Here is a 15,453-nt window from a genome sequence, read left to right on the forward strand (position 1 = left end):
TCTGGGATGTAGTGAATTTACTTGGAAATGGTTTGATCCTCTCAGGTCTTGCTTCTGTGATTTTGTAGGTAGGTCCTGAGCAGGGCTGTCTATGGCTAATTATTCCCCCAGTACTGAGGCAAGATCTCCCTGAATTCTTTATTCAATGCCTTATGAATCGTGAACTTCTCTAATCCAGCTCATGAGACTAAGCCTTGGTAGCAGCCCATGCGAGAACTGGGAAATGTTCCCTCTGTCTCTTTGGATAGTTCTTCCCCAGAGTTGATTCCTCACCCATTTGCTCTAATGGGTAATTTTTCAGAACACTCAGGGTACCCTCTGCAGATTTCCAGAGTTCTCTACCTCTGTGTAGCCCTCTCATTTCTGGTAGTCTGTTCTATGAACTATAGCTGGGTTGGTTTCTCCAGCTTCATCTCTTCTACTTATGAAATCCTTCAGACTCTCTGCTTTAGTTGTCCCACCCATGCTATGGCTTCTAAACTCTCTCAAAGCTATGAGCCTTACCTCATTTGTTTCCTGTCTCTCAGGGATCACGGTCCTCCATTGCCTGATATCTAATTTTTTTTTTTTCAAAACTGTTGCTCTATCTATTTTGTCTGAATTTTTTGAACCCTTCAGATGTGAGAACAAATAATATCCTTGTTAACTCCAATTGGAACAGCTGTAGAAGTCATCCTGTGGATTTTTTTTAAAGGGGGAAAGAAAAAAAAGAGATATGATATTTTCAAATATAGCTACATAACACATATATGTATTTCTTAATACAATTAAATTCTTGTGCATTTTTTCTTCTTTAAATTATTTCATATAACTTCATTTTCCTAGTTACTCTTACAATGTTTATATCATTTAAATCTTGCTAAGCTATCAAGAAAGTTTACATTCATTTGAATAAGTTATAATAAATGGGAAATAAAAACTATTACATTTTCTCACCTTCAATAGATTGACCAATTACAATTGCTCCTTAGAGATAGAAAGAAAATATATTGCTACCTGCAGTCTAACATATAGAAATAGTTTTTGAGATAATTAAAATTAACTTTCATCAAGAAATGATTCTCTTCACCTAATCTTGATATCTAATATTTAATGCACTTGGGTAATTTGTCAAAATCATGCTCAATTTAAATTATTTCATAAAATCCCAGTTGACACAGATATGGACAAATGTGAAAAAGGATGATTAATTTTCAATCAGCAACAATACTCCCATGTCTTACTTCATTTGACAGATTATTGAGTCAGAAAAAATTTAAGGTGACTCCACATAATTCCCTTTTTTTATGTAAGTCTGTCTGCAAAATCAGAAAAGAACCAAACCATATAGGCAATAGAGATAATACAGGAAGATGAAAGTTAATGATCTATTTTGATTCGTGTTGAGACAAATTAATGTTTTATGGGCCAAAAATAGTGCTTTCTGAGGATTCAGTGAGTAACACACTCAATTTGGAACAGAAAAATAAGTTGGTTTGGACTCAGCATGTGTTTGAGCTTTGCAAATTACTTAAATTTTCTGAGCAGAAATATCGACATCTGTAAAATCACAATATTAACTCAATCTACAAATTTGCTGTGAAAATTAAAGGAGATAGTACATTTTGCGGAACTTTATACATGCATGCTTATGATACAGCCACTCTGAATTATTAAATATTTCAATACCTATATTGGTATAGAACATATAATTAACTGAAACATATTATGAATTGTAGCAACCTGAGTGTATCTTCTCAATGAAAGATTTATTTTATTTATTTTTTAAAAGATTTTATTTATTTATTTATTTACTTATTATTTATTTATTTTATAGAGAGAGAGTGTGCATGAGCAGTGGGAAGGGCAGAGGGACAGGGGGAGGGAGAGGGAGAGAGAATCTCAACCAGACTCCGCACTGAGCATGGAGTCTAATGCGCGGTTTGATCTCATGACCCTGAGATCATGACCAGAGCTGAAACCAAGAGTCAGACATTTTTTTTTTAATTTCAAAATGTGGTTTTATTAATGTACTTTAGGATAAGTGCCATTCTTATTTTACCTTGTCTGGAAGAAATACTGACAATTACAGTCACAGGAAATTTTCATTAGACAAAACCTGCATGTATGAGTGTGTGTGTGTGGGGGGGGTTGGTTCATTTATATCATACTGCTCATGTCTTGACTTTATAAATAACATTAAGCAACACTGTTTCCTTCTAAAATTTTCTTTAAAGCAGATCTATTTAGCATCATCTCTGTTACTAATATGTGCAGTGTAGTTTTAGAAAATTTAAATGTTCTAGTCTCTCAGTGAAAATAATACATGTGGTCAAGAATAGAAAACAAAAATCTCATTTCTAGTTCCTCTGCCTGGCCACATTTTAAAAACACAAGTTTTTCAGATATATATATATATTACTGTATCAAAACACACATTTTAATAGACTTCACAGCTCACTTAAAGCTTCAGTTTACAGTCATTCATATGAAAGATTTCTAATATGGAATGTTCACTTAGAAAGAATTCCTCACTGGGATTCCAGTGTTCTGAATCAGAAATGTAGAAGTTCTTCAGTGCAATGCTAGACATTTTACCTCTTCATTTATGTTTTTTCTTTCAAGAGTTCTCATTTTACTTTTGGGTCTTCATTTTTGTATGCTCGACTTCTTTCTTTTAGTATATTCCCAGGTAAGGCAGGTTGATATCTGTATAAATAACCATATGGACGAAGATGATAAACGAGGTATTCTAACTCATACATAGTTGTAGGATCAACATAGTGAAAAGAAACTGCAAGATCAGAACAGCAACCAGGACCCTCTACAGGAGGATAATAGTTATAATTCCAATACCAAAAGGTTCTAGGTAGATAACCCCTGATTAAGTGGTGTTCTGGTACAAAGGGATGAAAAGTTTCTTTTCCAATGGTATCTCTGGAATCTCCTGCTTCTACATTTATAATTTCCATGCATTTGCCCAATGCTAAGTCTTCGATGGAGGAACTATGTGTACATTTGTCTGTTTTAAATGCATCACAAATCTCTTCAAGGCTTCTTTGCTCAGTACATACCCTGCTCCTCCACTCACGTAACCCTGCTTTACATCGGGCTTAAATCTCCCAAAGTAAATGGGTTCTTCAGGGTTGTATTTTGAGAGTAGCCATCTCAAAGTATCCAGTATAACATATGTATCATCATCTGCTTTCATAAACCAATCAGCATCTTCTAAATAATGATCCTGAACATACTGAAAAGCTTTAATTGTTTTCCAGTATAGTTGGTCTCTGCCTTCTCTGGTTTTTAATCCCACAGCAGGGAAGTCTTTATTTTCTTCTGAACTCATAAACAACACTTTATTACAACGCTGGGCCCATGTAGCTTTGACGTGTTTGGCCTTTTTCTCTAGATTTTGAGGCCCTGCCATAACCCAGCAAAGAATTTTAACCTTTTGATAGAGGTTTTCAGCGATGTCTGTGTTCTCATCTTTATGTTGGCTAGAATCTGCATTGAAGTTCATCTGTCCTTCTAGATGATTTTGTCCATTATCATCTGAGTGCCTAGCATGAGGATCATTATGAAGAATATTAGGCTGGGTATCACCCTGTTCTCCCAACAAAATACTAAATAGCTGAGAACATAAAACAAATCCAATTGCTGATCCACAAAGGAGGGTTAAAAAAATTCAGCCAAGATTTAGAGGCCATTTCCTGAAAGTGTATTTCTGACATCAGCCGCGGCTCCCTCTCGCCCCTCCTGGGGGGCGGAGAGGGGAACCACTCGAGACCGGCAACCTTAGCTCTTCCCGGTACCCGCAGAAGTGGCTCGGAGCCGCCGGCTGGGGCCGCCCGCTGCAGCCCAGATCATTCCCTGGCGGCGGCCGAGGCAGACCCAGCTCACCCTCCCTCCCCATGCCCGCCAAGAGTCAGACATTTAACTGACTGAGCCACCCAAGTGCTCCAAATGGAAGCTTTATTTTAAATTTAATTTCCCCAATTAGGAAAAAATTCTTTCTAATATGAAATTCAAATGTCATCCTCCCTGTCAATGAACACCTAAGAACACATGATGTTTTAGTTTGAAACTGTTATTTACAATTTAATAAATAAGCAGCCAGTATTTAGTGTTCTGCGCATTGGAGGTTCTTTATGCTATACATAGTACATATACTGCAGAATATGCTATAAACTATAATATATTTTAAGATATTGTTGAGTATTTCTAGATGCTAAAACTATAAACTTCATTCAAGTAGAAATAAGGAACTTGGAAAAAAAATCATTCTCAAACAAAAGACAACTACAAACCATGGGGTATAGTTGTTTGTGGATATAATAGGTTAGGCAATCTGAAGAGAATCTTAATATAACTAGATCCTACATAAAACATTATGAATGTCTGGGAATCCAACAAGGAAGAAAAATCTCTAAAGAATATTTCCTCTACCCCAAAAAACAAACACATACAAACACCAGTAAATTAAAAGGTGTGGAAGCCTGAAGGAAATAGTAATATTAGCTCAGAGACTCAACCTTGAATCCTGGTTAAAGTGATAACACTAAACCTGTGTATCCTGTATTAATAAGAGGACGAGGTCAGCTCAGAAAAGTAGAACCCTTGGAACCCTGTGAGAACAAATGCAGATTTTCTCTAGAATAAGATACCCAACATGGGTCCTCTAGATTCCTACATATTAAAATGAAAAATGTTGAACTCATAAGCAAAAATCATCAAGCATATAAGAACATGGAATTACCAGGGTCAGAGAAACAAACATACTGATGAAACATTTCTAATTAAGTTAAATCCCCCACAACACTTTAGCTAATAGAAAAGAAAATAGAAAATAAAAGTAATTCTGTAGAAAACATTTTTGAAGTAAAAGATAAAATCACAAAAAATGAGTAGGAAACCAATGAATATCAAAAATTCCCAGAGATATAAAAATGAAACAAAAGAATTTTAGAAACATAACACATAATATTGATATAAAAATATCAATGGATGAGTTAAACAACAGATTAGAAACAGTTGATGAAAGTAGTAGTGAACTGAAAGATCAGGAAATTACCCAGAATGCAATGCAGAGCGGCAAAGAAAGGAAATTATGATGGAAAAAAATGAATTGATATAGAGTGTGATATTCTAACATTTAGTCAGACTATTTATTAGAAAGGAGATTAGAGAAAATGGGAGAAATCTGATACGTGAAAAAAAAAGATGAGTAAGCTCTACAATGGTGAAAGACATGAATCCACAAACATAGAAAGCACAAAATAGTCTAAGCAGGATGAAAAAAATATATATATATAAACCAGAAAACTTTCAGACACAAAGGGATGATCCTAAAAGAAATCAGTAATATTGAAATCAGACTTCTTAGCAGAAACTGTGTAAATCAGAGAACATAGGAATGGTTATATAAAGATTGAGGAGATTTTTTTTAAGGACAAACATACTAGTAGAGTAAGGATGATATGAGCATGTTTTTGGAGAAATTATTACCTACAGAATTATATGAAAGGACTTTCTACAAAATGTAGAAAAAGAGGAAAAAAGGAAATGAATTTGGAGAACATGTGCGATTACAGACGGGATAGATATCCACTAAAAGAACAAAAATAGAATACATAAGAAGATTGAAGTTTTAACCTCTAAACATATAAGAAGGAAAAAACAGGGGCGCCTGGGTGGCTCAGTCAGTTAAGCGGCTGCCTTCGGCTCAGGTCATGATCTCAGGGTCCTGGGATCGAGCCCAGCATCGGGCTCTATGCTCAGCGGTGAGTCCACTTCTCCCTCTCCATCTCCCTCTCCCTCCATGATCTCTCTTGCTTTCACTCTCTCTCAAATAAATAAATAAAATCTTTTTTAAAAAAGGGAAAAATAGAATATGAAAAAAGAAAAGGTCAGGCGTTGCAAAAAAAAAAAAAAGAGGGTGGAAAAAGAAAGAAAGCATAAGAAGGAAAGGACAAATAAGAATCAAGAAAATATGAAAGTAGAATTTAATACAAATACAGTTTTAAAAACTCTCAATGAACAAAAATAGATTAAATGTAATATTTAACGACAAATTGACAAAGCAGGTTAAAAATATCTGGCTATATGCTATTTAAAAATAACTCATTTAAAGCATAGTTAAAGGTGTAAAGCCAAAAGATGAGAAAAGGTTAAATCAGGAAAAATGTTCACACAAATGAAAATTAAGTCCAGGTAACATACATTAAGATAAAAAACTTTATTAGGGATAAATAAGATCACTACAAAATTATAAGCTATTTATTTCACCAAGGAGATACAACAATTCTAAACCCACATGCCCCTAATAAGATTGTCTTAACTATAGAAGGTGAAAATTGATAAAAACTACAGGGAAAAATGATAAATTCACACTCATAATTTTCTCAGTTATTGATAGATAAGGCAGAGAAAATTTTTATAAACATTTCTAAATTTTGAATAATAAAATAATAAAAAAGCTTATGAACAGTGAAGGAAACATCAACCAAATGAAGAGGCAACCTGCGGAATGGGACAAGATATTTGCAAATGATAAGAGGTATATGAATGTATAAAGAAGTTATACAACTCAACACCAATAAATAAATAAATAAATAATCTGATTTAAAAAGACAGAGGATCCGGATAGATATTTTTCCAAAGAAGATATACAGATGGCCAACAGACACATGAAAAGATGTTCAGCACCACTAGTCATCAGAGAAATGCAAATCAAAACCATAATGAGATATCACCTCACACGTGTCAAACTGACTAGAATCAAAAAGATAAGAAATAATAAGTCTTGTGCTCCAATAGGCTGTGAGGCTGTGGGGAAAAGGGACCCTCCTGCACAGTAGGTGGGAATGTAAATTGGTGCAACCAGGGTGGGAAACAGTATGAAGATTGCCCAAAAAATTAAAAGTAGAAATACCATATGATCTAGTAATTTCACTACTTGGTACTTAACCATAGAAAACAAAAACACTAATTTACAAAGATATATGCACCCCTGTGTGTATTAAAGCATTGTTTATAATAGCCAAGATATGGAAGCAACCCAAGTGTTCTTCAACAGATGAGTGGATAAAGAAGATGTGGTGTGGATACACGCAATGCAATATCAGCCATAAAAAAGTGTGCAATCTGCCATTTGTGACAACATGGATGAACCTCGAGGATATAAGGCTAAGTGAAATAAGTCAGACAGAAAAAGACAAATACCTTATGGTTTCGCTCATATATGGAATTTAAAAAACAAAACAAACAACAAAATAAAAATAAAAGATAAAAAAAACCCACCAGACTCTTAAATACAGAAAACAAACTGGTGTTTGCCAGAGAGGAGGTGGGTGAGGGGTTGGGTGAAGTAGATAAAGCAGACTAAGAGGTACAAATTTCCAGTTAAAAAGTAAATAAGTCAGGGAGATGAAAAGTACACCGCAGAGAATATATAGTCAACAAGATTGCAATAATGTTGTTTGGCGCAAAACGTGACTACACTTATTACTGAATAATGTACAGAAATGTTGAATCGTTATATTGTACACTTGAAACGAACATGACACTGTATGTTAATTATATCTCAGTAAAAAGTAAAATAAGATAAAATAAAAAGGAAGACATGAAAAAATTTTAAATAATACAAGTAACAATTTTGTTTGAAAAGTTATATGTAGAACCCTCCACACAGCATTGAAAGAATAAATATTGTTCTCACACACAAAGCTATAAAGCTAGTGTCAACAAATTAAAAAGAAATCTGCATCAAACAGAACATCTTTCCTCAACTTAAGCTGGAAAACCAACAACAAAAACTAAATAAAAATTCCCCATTATTTTGGAAATTTTTAAAAAGTAGACTTCTTGGTGACTATGACTAAAGAAATAAATTTTAAAAGAAATTTAAAATTAAATATAATGAAATAATGAAAAATATTACACGGAAAATTTCTTGGAAACAACCAGATACAGGTTTTATCAGGAAAGTATTAAGGATGGGAAACATGGGGCGCCTGGGTGCCTCAGTTGGTTGAGCGACTGCCTTCGGCTCAGGTCATGATCCTGGAGTCCCGGGATCAAGTCCCACATCGGGCTCCCTGCTGTCAGCAGGGAGTCTGCTTCTCCCTCTGACCCTCCCCCCTCTCGTGCTCCCTCTCTCTATCTCATTCTCTCTCTCAAATAAATAAATAAAATCTTTTTTAAAAAAAAAAAAAAGGATGGGAAGCATGGCAAAAAGTGGAGGGTGTTTGCCAGTATCATTATCATAATTGGAGCGCAAGACCTAGATGAGTCCCAAAGAAAAGTTAAGAAGTGAAGAAAAGGATGAAGTCGGTAGGCCATAGGTCTTAATGAAGTTTAAGAACTTTACAGATACTTGGGAAGAGATGTGGAGAATTTGAAGATTGTCGTCGGAGATGATTGAAATTGAATTTGAGATTTGGTAACTTCTCTTTCTAATACTGTTTCCCCTGCCCTGGTAAAAACAGGACTGGGCAAAAAGTTGGGACAAAGTGTCTTCTGTATTTGCAAATAAAGTAAAAATTGTTTAATGAGAAAGTTTTAAACATTTCAAAAAAAGAAATAAAATGATCTTCAGGGAGACATGTTCCCAATGGCTACACAAAAGGTCTTCTTGAAGTACAGAACCGCCGTTACACAAAGAATTTTTTTAGAAATTAGTATAAACATACAATGCTAATAAAAATATAGGCATCCCTCATCATTCAAACTCATGTGAACTGCCAAATCTAATAGAATTATATTTTTTTGTAGATTCTTGTGGAGGAAACTATATCCTTTCCTATCCAAACCCTTACTACCTCAATTCTCCTTGATATTTGAAATAGGGAATCACATATATTTTTGTAGAAAGAGGATACATTTAGGTACATATGTTACAATTTTCTTTATATCTTCAAACTAAATGGATTTTTTATTTCAAATTTTTTTACTAGATTATTAATAAAACTTAGTAAAATATTTTAACATTGCTCTTCACATTTATTCTTCACATCTCCATTTAATATATCTGACTTATTCAGTGATATCCTGCTGGCTTCAGTCTTAAAAGTTTTCTGCTTCCTCAAACGTTTTGAAACCATTTAACTTTGATATTTCATTTGGCTATGTTTTAAAAGACAATCTTAACAAAAACATAAAATATACATTAAAAAATCTATGTTTCTGAATTTTTTTCATGCTAAATGGCTTATAAGATTTCAAACAGCCGCATATGTCAGAAGTTATTTTCAAAGAGCAGTGCTCAATGTGTAGAGGTGGTCAGGCTTGGCCGAGATTGCTGCTGTTAATGGGCATCTGCATCTCTTTTGTGTTTCCCAGGTGGGAGAAATAGCATAATAGCATAGTTCATTAGCATCGCCAAGTGATTTAAATTGGATAAGTTATGAGCATAATTTCAGATGCTTGAAAGTGTGCAAAGAAAGATCATAAATTGTAATATATGATTGTGGGTATTAATTTCATTCCGAGTGGAATTAGGATTCTTCAAACAGACATAAGCTTTAACCTCCTTGTTATTTCCATTAAAGAAAGAAATCGAAAAAAAAAGTATCAGTATAACGTATAGATCATGAAGAATTATGGACTCTGAGAATTAATTGAAGGCATGATTTAAAATGAGCTGTGGAACTCACAGGCATCCATAGGCTATTAGCCTCAGACGCATTGAACAGAGCCCAAAAGGTAGACTGTCAGACTAAAACGAATAAACTTTATTCAATAGGCATTGTTCTCCACTCTTTAAACATAATTTCTTTAATTTAAAGTTCTAATGAGGTTTAAATACAAAAACTAACTCTGGGAAATATAAAAATGATTCATGGAAAGAGAAGAATAAGAATAATTCACAGGTAAAGTATGCCTTGAAGGGTTTTCAACAGGCAGAGATGAAAGAAAAATAAGGTGTTCCATGCTAATCCATCCCCCACCCCCCACCCCTCCAGAACCCTCAGTTTGTTTCTCAGAGTCCATAGTCCCTCATGGTTCGTCTCCCCCTCCAATTTCCCCCCCTTCATTCTTCCCTTCCTGATATCTTCTTCTTCTTTTTTTTTTTTTAACATATAATGTATTATTTGTTTCAGAGGTACAGGTCTGTGATTCCACAGTCTCACACAATTCGCAGCGCTCACCATAGCACATACCCTCCCCAATGTCTATCACCCAGTCAACCCCGTCCCTCCACCCCATCACTCCAGCAACCTTCAGTTTGTTTCCTGAGATTAAGAATAAAAAGAAAAAAAAAGAAAAAGAAGAAGAAAGAAAAGAAAGAAAGAAAGAAAGAAAGAAAGAAAGAAAGAAAGAAAGAAGAAAGAAAGAAAAAGAAAGAAAGAAAGAAAGAAAGAAAGAAAGAAAGAAAGAAAGAAAGAAAGAAAAGAAAGGAAAAGAAAAGAAAGAAAAGAAAGAAGAAAGAAAAATAAGGTACATGCCAGGGAAAAGGGAAATACATACAAAGTCACAAAGAAGGAATACATACAACCCACTGGGAGGTCAGGAAATACCCCACCGCAGATAGAGGATAAAGTGCTTGAAGGAAAAGACAAAGAAAAATAAGATCTATAATTTAAGATATGGTTATATTATGAAGGACTCTGTTTAGTTTGAATTTTATCCTTGTGAATTGGTTAGCTACGAAGCAGTATCCTGACATGATCTGATCTGGATTTTGATAGAAACTCTACTGGGGAGATGGAAGATGAACAGGAATGGAAAGAAACAATGTGAGGAAGTGATCATTAAGTAAGTGGATTCGTGAAAAATTATTTGTGCAGTGCCTACCAAAGTAAACCTAGCTCAATAATGTTAGTAATTATTGATAAGAACTAAACTGTGCAGAAAGGAAGAGAAAATGAGACCACTTGAAAAGCAAATGAAGAAATGTGTAAATCCGGATTCTGGTTGACTGTATGGGGAGGCTGATAAGAATGAAGACCTATCGGGGCGCCTGGGTGGCTCAGTTGGTTAAGCATCTGAGTCTTGATTTCGGCTCAGGTCATGATCTCAGGGTCGTGGGATCGAGCCCCACGTCGGGCTCCACTCTAAGCACAGAGTCCACTTGTCCCTCTTCCTCTGCTCCTTCCCCTCCTCTCTCTCTAAAATAAATAAATAAAATATTTTTTAAAAATGAAGACCTCTCCATTAAGGGGGACTTGAGAGCAGGATCAGAAGCTGACTTAAGGCCAAGTTGCTTGAGGAATTCATTCCCAAGCCAGAGCCTGGAAATCAGAATCTGTTGATAGCCAACTGTTACCTGATGATAGAAGATAATCCCAAATACCTCTGAATGTGTGGATCCGGTAACTTCATAGGGGGTCATGGCCACACCAGGCCAGCTTTACCCTATGATCAAAGTAGAACTGGAGATGAGCAAATAGAGATTTCCCTGTGAACAAGGTCAGCAGTAGACATATTACTTCTGTTAGACATGGTTCTGATTTGTGGAATCCAACACACTTCCCCACTTTTTAAATTTAAATATCAACACATGTACACACAGTAAAAATTTAAAAATTCAAACTCTTACAATTAAAAGGTCTAACAGTTAACCTGTTGCTAGTCTCCATAAGGCATTTTTGCTAATTACAGGAATGATGGAAACTTTCTTTAAAAACAAAACAGGGACCACTAATGCAAGTCTGCCACCTAAAAGTAGATGCAGGATGATTCTTTCTTATACCATTGATATATCCTCTGAAATAGAAAGTCCTACAATACTATATACTATACACACTAATTAATGTTAATGCTATATGTTAATATTAATACTACTCATTCTTAATTAACAACTTCTCATATAGTTGAATGGGAATTAGAAAACAGAAATGACACTTGGTGCACTGCACCATGAAAAGCGTGATTCCCAAAACTTAAGTGTTTGGATGAAGAGAGGAAGTTCTGTGGTAAAAGCGGCCTTCAGGTGACTGGATTTAGAATAATAATAATGACCACAAGAATGCCGATGATTTCTAACATTTATGGAACAATCTCTATGTCCTGGGAGCTGTATGTTATCTAATTCAGGGAGTGTATGGTAATGAATATAAACAGCATTGAGTGTATGGAGGAAATATAATGAGGACATGACTGTGTTATGGTTAACGAGACCAATAAGTTATGACCTGGTGAAAAATAAATGTGTGACTTTTTTCTTCCTAATCCAGTGATAGAGAGGTGGGGGTTCAGGCTTTCCTCCAAAAACACTCTTAGGAGTCCAGCTGTGTGTGACCTTGGTAATTTTACCTCTGTCTAATATCTGATCCAGAAATAAGACACTGTCAACAGATCACTGGCAACTCTTCTCTTGGTGGCAGACTCATAAGTAATAAAAATGTGAAACTGATGTATAAAATCAGCAGAATCACAATGCTAATCTATAATAACAACAACACTAAAACTATTATGAAAGCAAGAACAGTCCTACTTCATGTGTCTTAACACATTATCACAACGTAGACTAAATGAGAAGCCAGACACCGATAAAGAGGAGGGTGGGGGGATGGGTTAGCCTGGTGATGGGTATTAAAGAGGGCACATTCTGCATGGAGCACTGGGTGTTATGAACAAACAATGAATCATGGAACACTACATCAAAAACAAATGATGTAATATATGGTAATTAACATAACAATAAAAAATTTAAAAAAAAGAGTTAGCTCAATGCGTAAGTAATCACAACAAAGGAATATGATAGATTGAATATTAGTTTAAGTTAAGCTTACTTTGCCTGATGCGACCATCTGGCACTAGGAATGATTTTGCCCATATTCAAGGACCAGGATATTCCGATGTGTTTGCTAAGTCTCTTTCTTCTCTGGTGGAGCTCCGAGGAGCACTGCAGACATTTGCTTCTAAGGATCTTCGTTTATTAGGCTTCTGTGGCTAAGAACACTCACGTTTTAAATTTTCTAGTTTGAAATGTTGAAACTTATAATCAGGTTATATTCTAGTCCATAAGACCTGGAAGATATTTTGTCATGTACATGTGAATTTGAAACTTCTTTTCTGACTTTTGTGTTCAATTATCAGGGAGCAGATTTAATTCTTTGATTTTCTGTATTTTGAGATGTTGGGGTGCATACCTAATTGAGCCCCTAAATTTCTGAGTTATATAAAAAATTCTGATTCTAAAATATACTATTAAGTCAATTTTCTGATTAGTAAAATATCTTTCTACTGAAATGTTCAATGTGCCATAAACGAGTTTACTATGTAATTCTTAGAATAGCCTGAATGATAATTGGAAGCACATAAAAGGTGAGAAGACATGCAGCCATGGTCTGTTTGCTCAGAAGCTCAGCAAGAGAAATCCCATTTTTCTTGACTTTCAGCCTGCAACTGTTATACCATAAATAACTTCTCTTTCTTTGTACATTAGCTTTAAATATGCATACCCACTCATCCCATTATCCTTAACCTGCATGAACAGCTGGATTCATTACAAAAAACAGAACTTTCTTTTTCTTCTACGGAGAATGAGATGAGAGAATAATTTAAAACACTTACAACAACGAGGTGGCAAATAGGCAAGATGTGGATGGCTTTCCTGGCTTTCTGTTTCAGTAGCTTTTTGTTTTCCAGTCACCAGAGTGCCCTACTCTTCTTAATGAAACCTCAGTGTTCTGTATTGCTTGCCCTATAATTTTCTGGACAGAGTGAGTTGTTGGGTGTGCCAAGAGAGAACCACACACTTCATTATCTCTTCAATTGGCCTGAAAATTATTTGTTTAAAAATCTCTTTCCCACTGCCACTTTTAAAAGTGTTTGCAAAAGTGATTGTTACAGATTTCCCTCTACTTATAATTCAGACTTGCCTCACATTCATCCTTTCCTATAATTCCGTAAGAAATTGAACTTGGGAGTTTAAAATTCACCTGTCCTCCATGGCTTTGTTTCTTTCCCAAGAGTTGCCCCATCATTATTCATCGGTATTTTGGTTCACAAACTGCTCTCTTTTCATGCATTCAATCACTCGCTTTTCATTCTCATGAGAGTACTTCACAGCGCCTCTTCTGAGGGACAGATTGTACCGACCGTGCTCTTAATTTCCCCCTTCACTATCCACAAAATTATCACAAACAGCACAGGAAATTCATCCAGTACAGCACTCCATTGCTGATGTCATTTTAGCTTGAGGAATGCTATAATTTTAGGGTATTTTTCTGCCACATTTGCCTAGTGTACATTTCTAAAGCAGTTCATCATTTAGTTCTCTAAACGTTTCTACCATTTCAAGAGTCTTATAGAGAGATTCAATTGTGGTCTGTATATAGACAATTACATTAAAAAAATCTGACCTAGACTCCTCAATCTCCTTATTCTAGATCTATGTAACTGCTAATGAACAAACCAATTTGAAATACTTTTGATTTCTGACATTATATTTTAATGTCTGATACATAATTTTTTTCTCACCAAATAGATTCTACTTCCCACAATTATCCCTCCTTTCCTAGTCTTCCTGCAATATGGCAGATAAAAGTTGTCCCTGCTTTAAAGAACTGGCATCCATCATCTCTAATCACTTTCTTTTTCATACTAGTTTATAGTCATGAGCTCAAAAGGTAGCTTTCCCAACCCATCTACCTTAGGAGTAGCAGGAAGCCAACAGAAAATGAGATCTACGTGAAGTCCTTTTCCTGCTGTTTACTAGCTTTCAATTTTCAAAAAAAAAAAAAAAAAGATCTGTTCACCTATAACTGTGACTTTTTTTAAATGTTGTGGTTGCTTTGGAGCAGAGTTTATTTATACCACATTTGAAATCAATGTTTTATGAATAATTTGGTGGAGTAGTTCTTAACATTCCTTACATCATGCTCTAAGGAGCCAGGCTAGCTAACGTATTCATTTTTCTGACTCCTGTGCAGCTAGAGATCTAGATTTGATCTAGATTCAGCCGAACAGACAAACACACAAGATTTGAAAAGTGAACACCAGAAGAATGAAGGGCATCCCCTGGTTCTGTTTTTTCTAGGGAAGCATAGTCTGGAAGATTTGGACGTTTCTCCACTAATATCAGCCGTCACTAATAGCACAGGACTTAGAAGCAGGGCACAGACCTTTCCCTAATTTGGATTGTGGATAACACAGCATTCTTCTGCGTCTGGACATAATCGCAGTGACTTGGTTATGATGTTTGATTGTGGCTGTAGTGTTAGTTCTGGCACCTGTGGCTTCCTGAGTATAAAAGAGAAACTAGTTTTCTTGGTAGCTGTTCTATAGCACATCTTTGAGAGACTTTCCTAACCTAGACCTCTATGCAATACGTATCCTATAAGAAATCCATTCTTATTCTTTTGGGCTGGATCTTCACAATGATTGATAAACTAACTGGTGGCAAGAGTGTTTGAAAGTAATAGATTCTTAAGGAAATGCGAATTTGGAGTTAAGTGACCTGGTTCCGCTTTAAGAAGGCAGTGTTCTTCCTAACGTAAGTTGGACCATGGGTAGTCTATGACATGC

The 15,453-nt window shown here is 35.4% G+C and overlaps 1 pseudogene; it reads right to left on the reverse strand.

Moving 5' to 3' along the window:
- Positions 1-547: 547 nt before the first annotated feature.
- LOC112835473 (glycoprotein-N-acetylgalactosamine 3-beta-galactosyltransferase 1 pseudogene) lies at positions 548-3,801 on the reverse strand (annotated as a pseudogene).
- Between the last annotated feature and the right edge of the window lie 11,652 nt (positions 3,802-15,453).

This window comes from Callorhinus ursinus, unplaced genomic scaffold (assembly GCF_003265705.2).
Source record: "Callorhinus ursinus isolate GAN/ISIS: 27379988/994484 unplaced genomic scaffold, GSC_fseal_2.0 scaffold4, whole genome shotgun sequence".
In the NCBI taxonomy this organism is placed as follows: domain Eukaryota; kingdom Metazoa; phylum Chordata; class Mammalia; order Carnivora; family Otariidae; genus Callorhinus; species Callorhinus ursinus.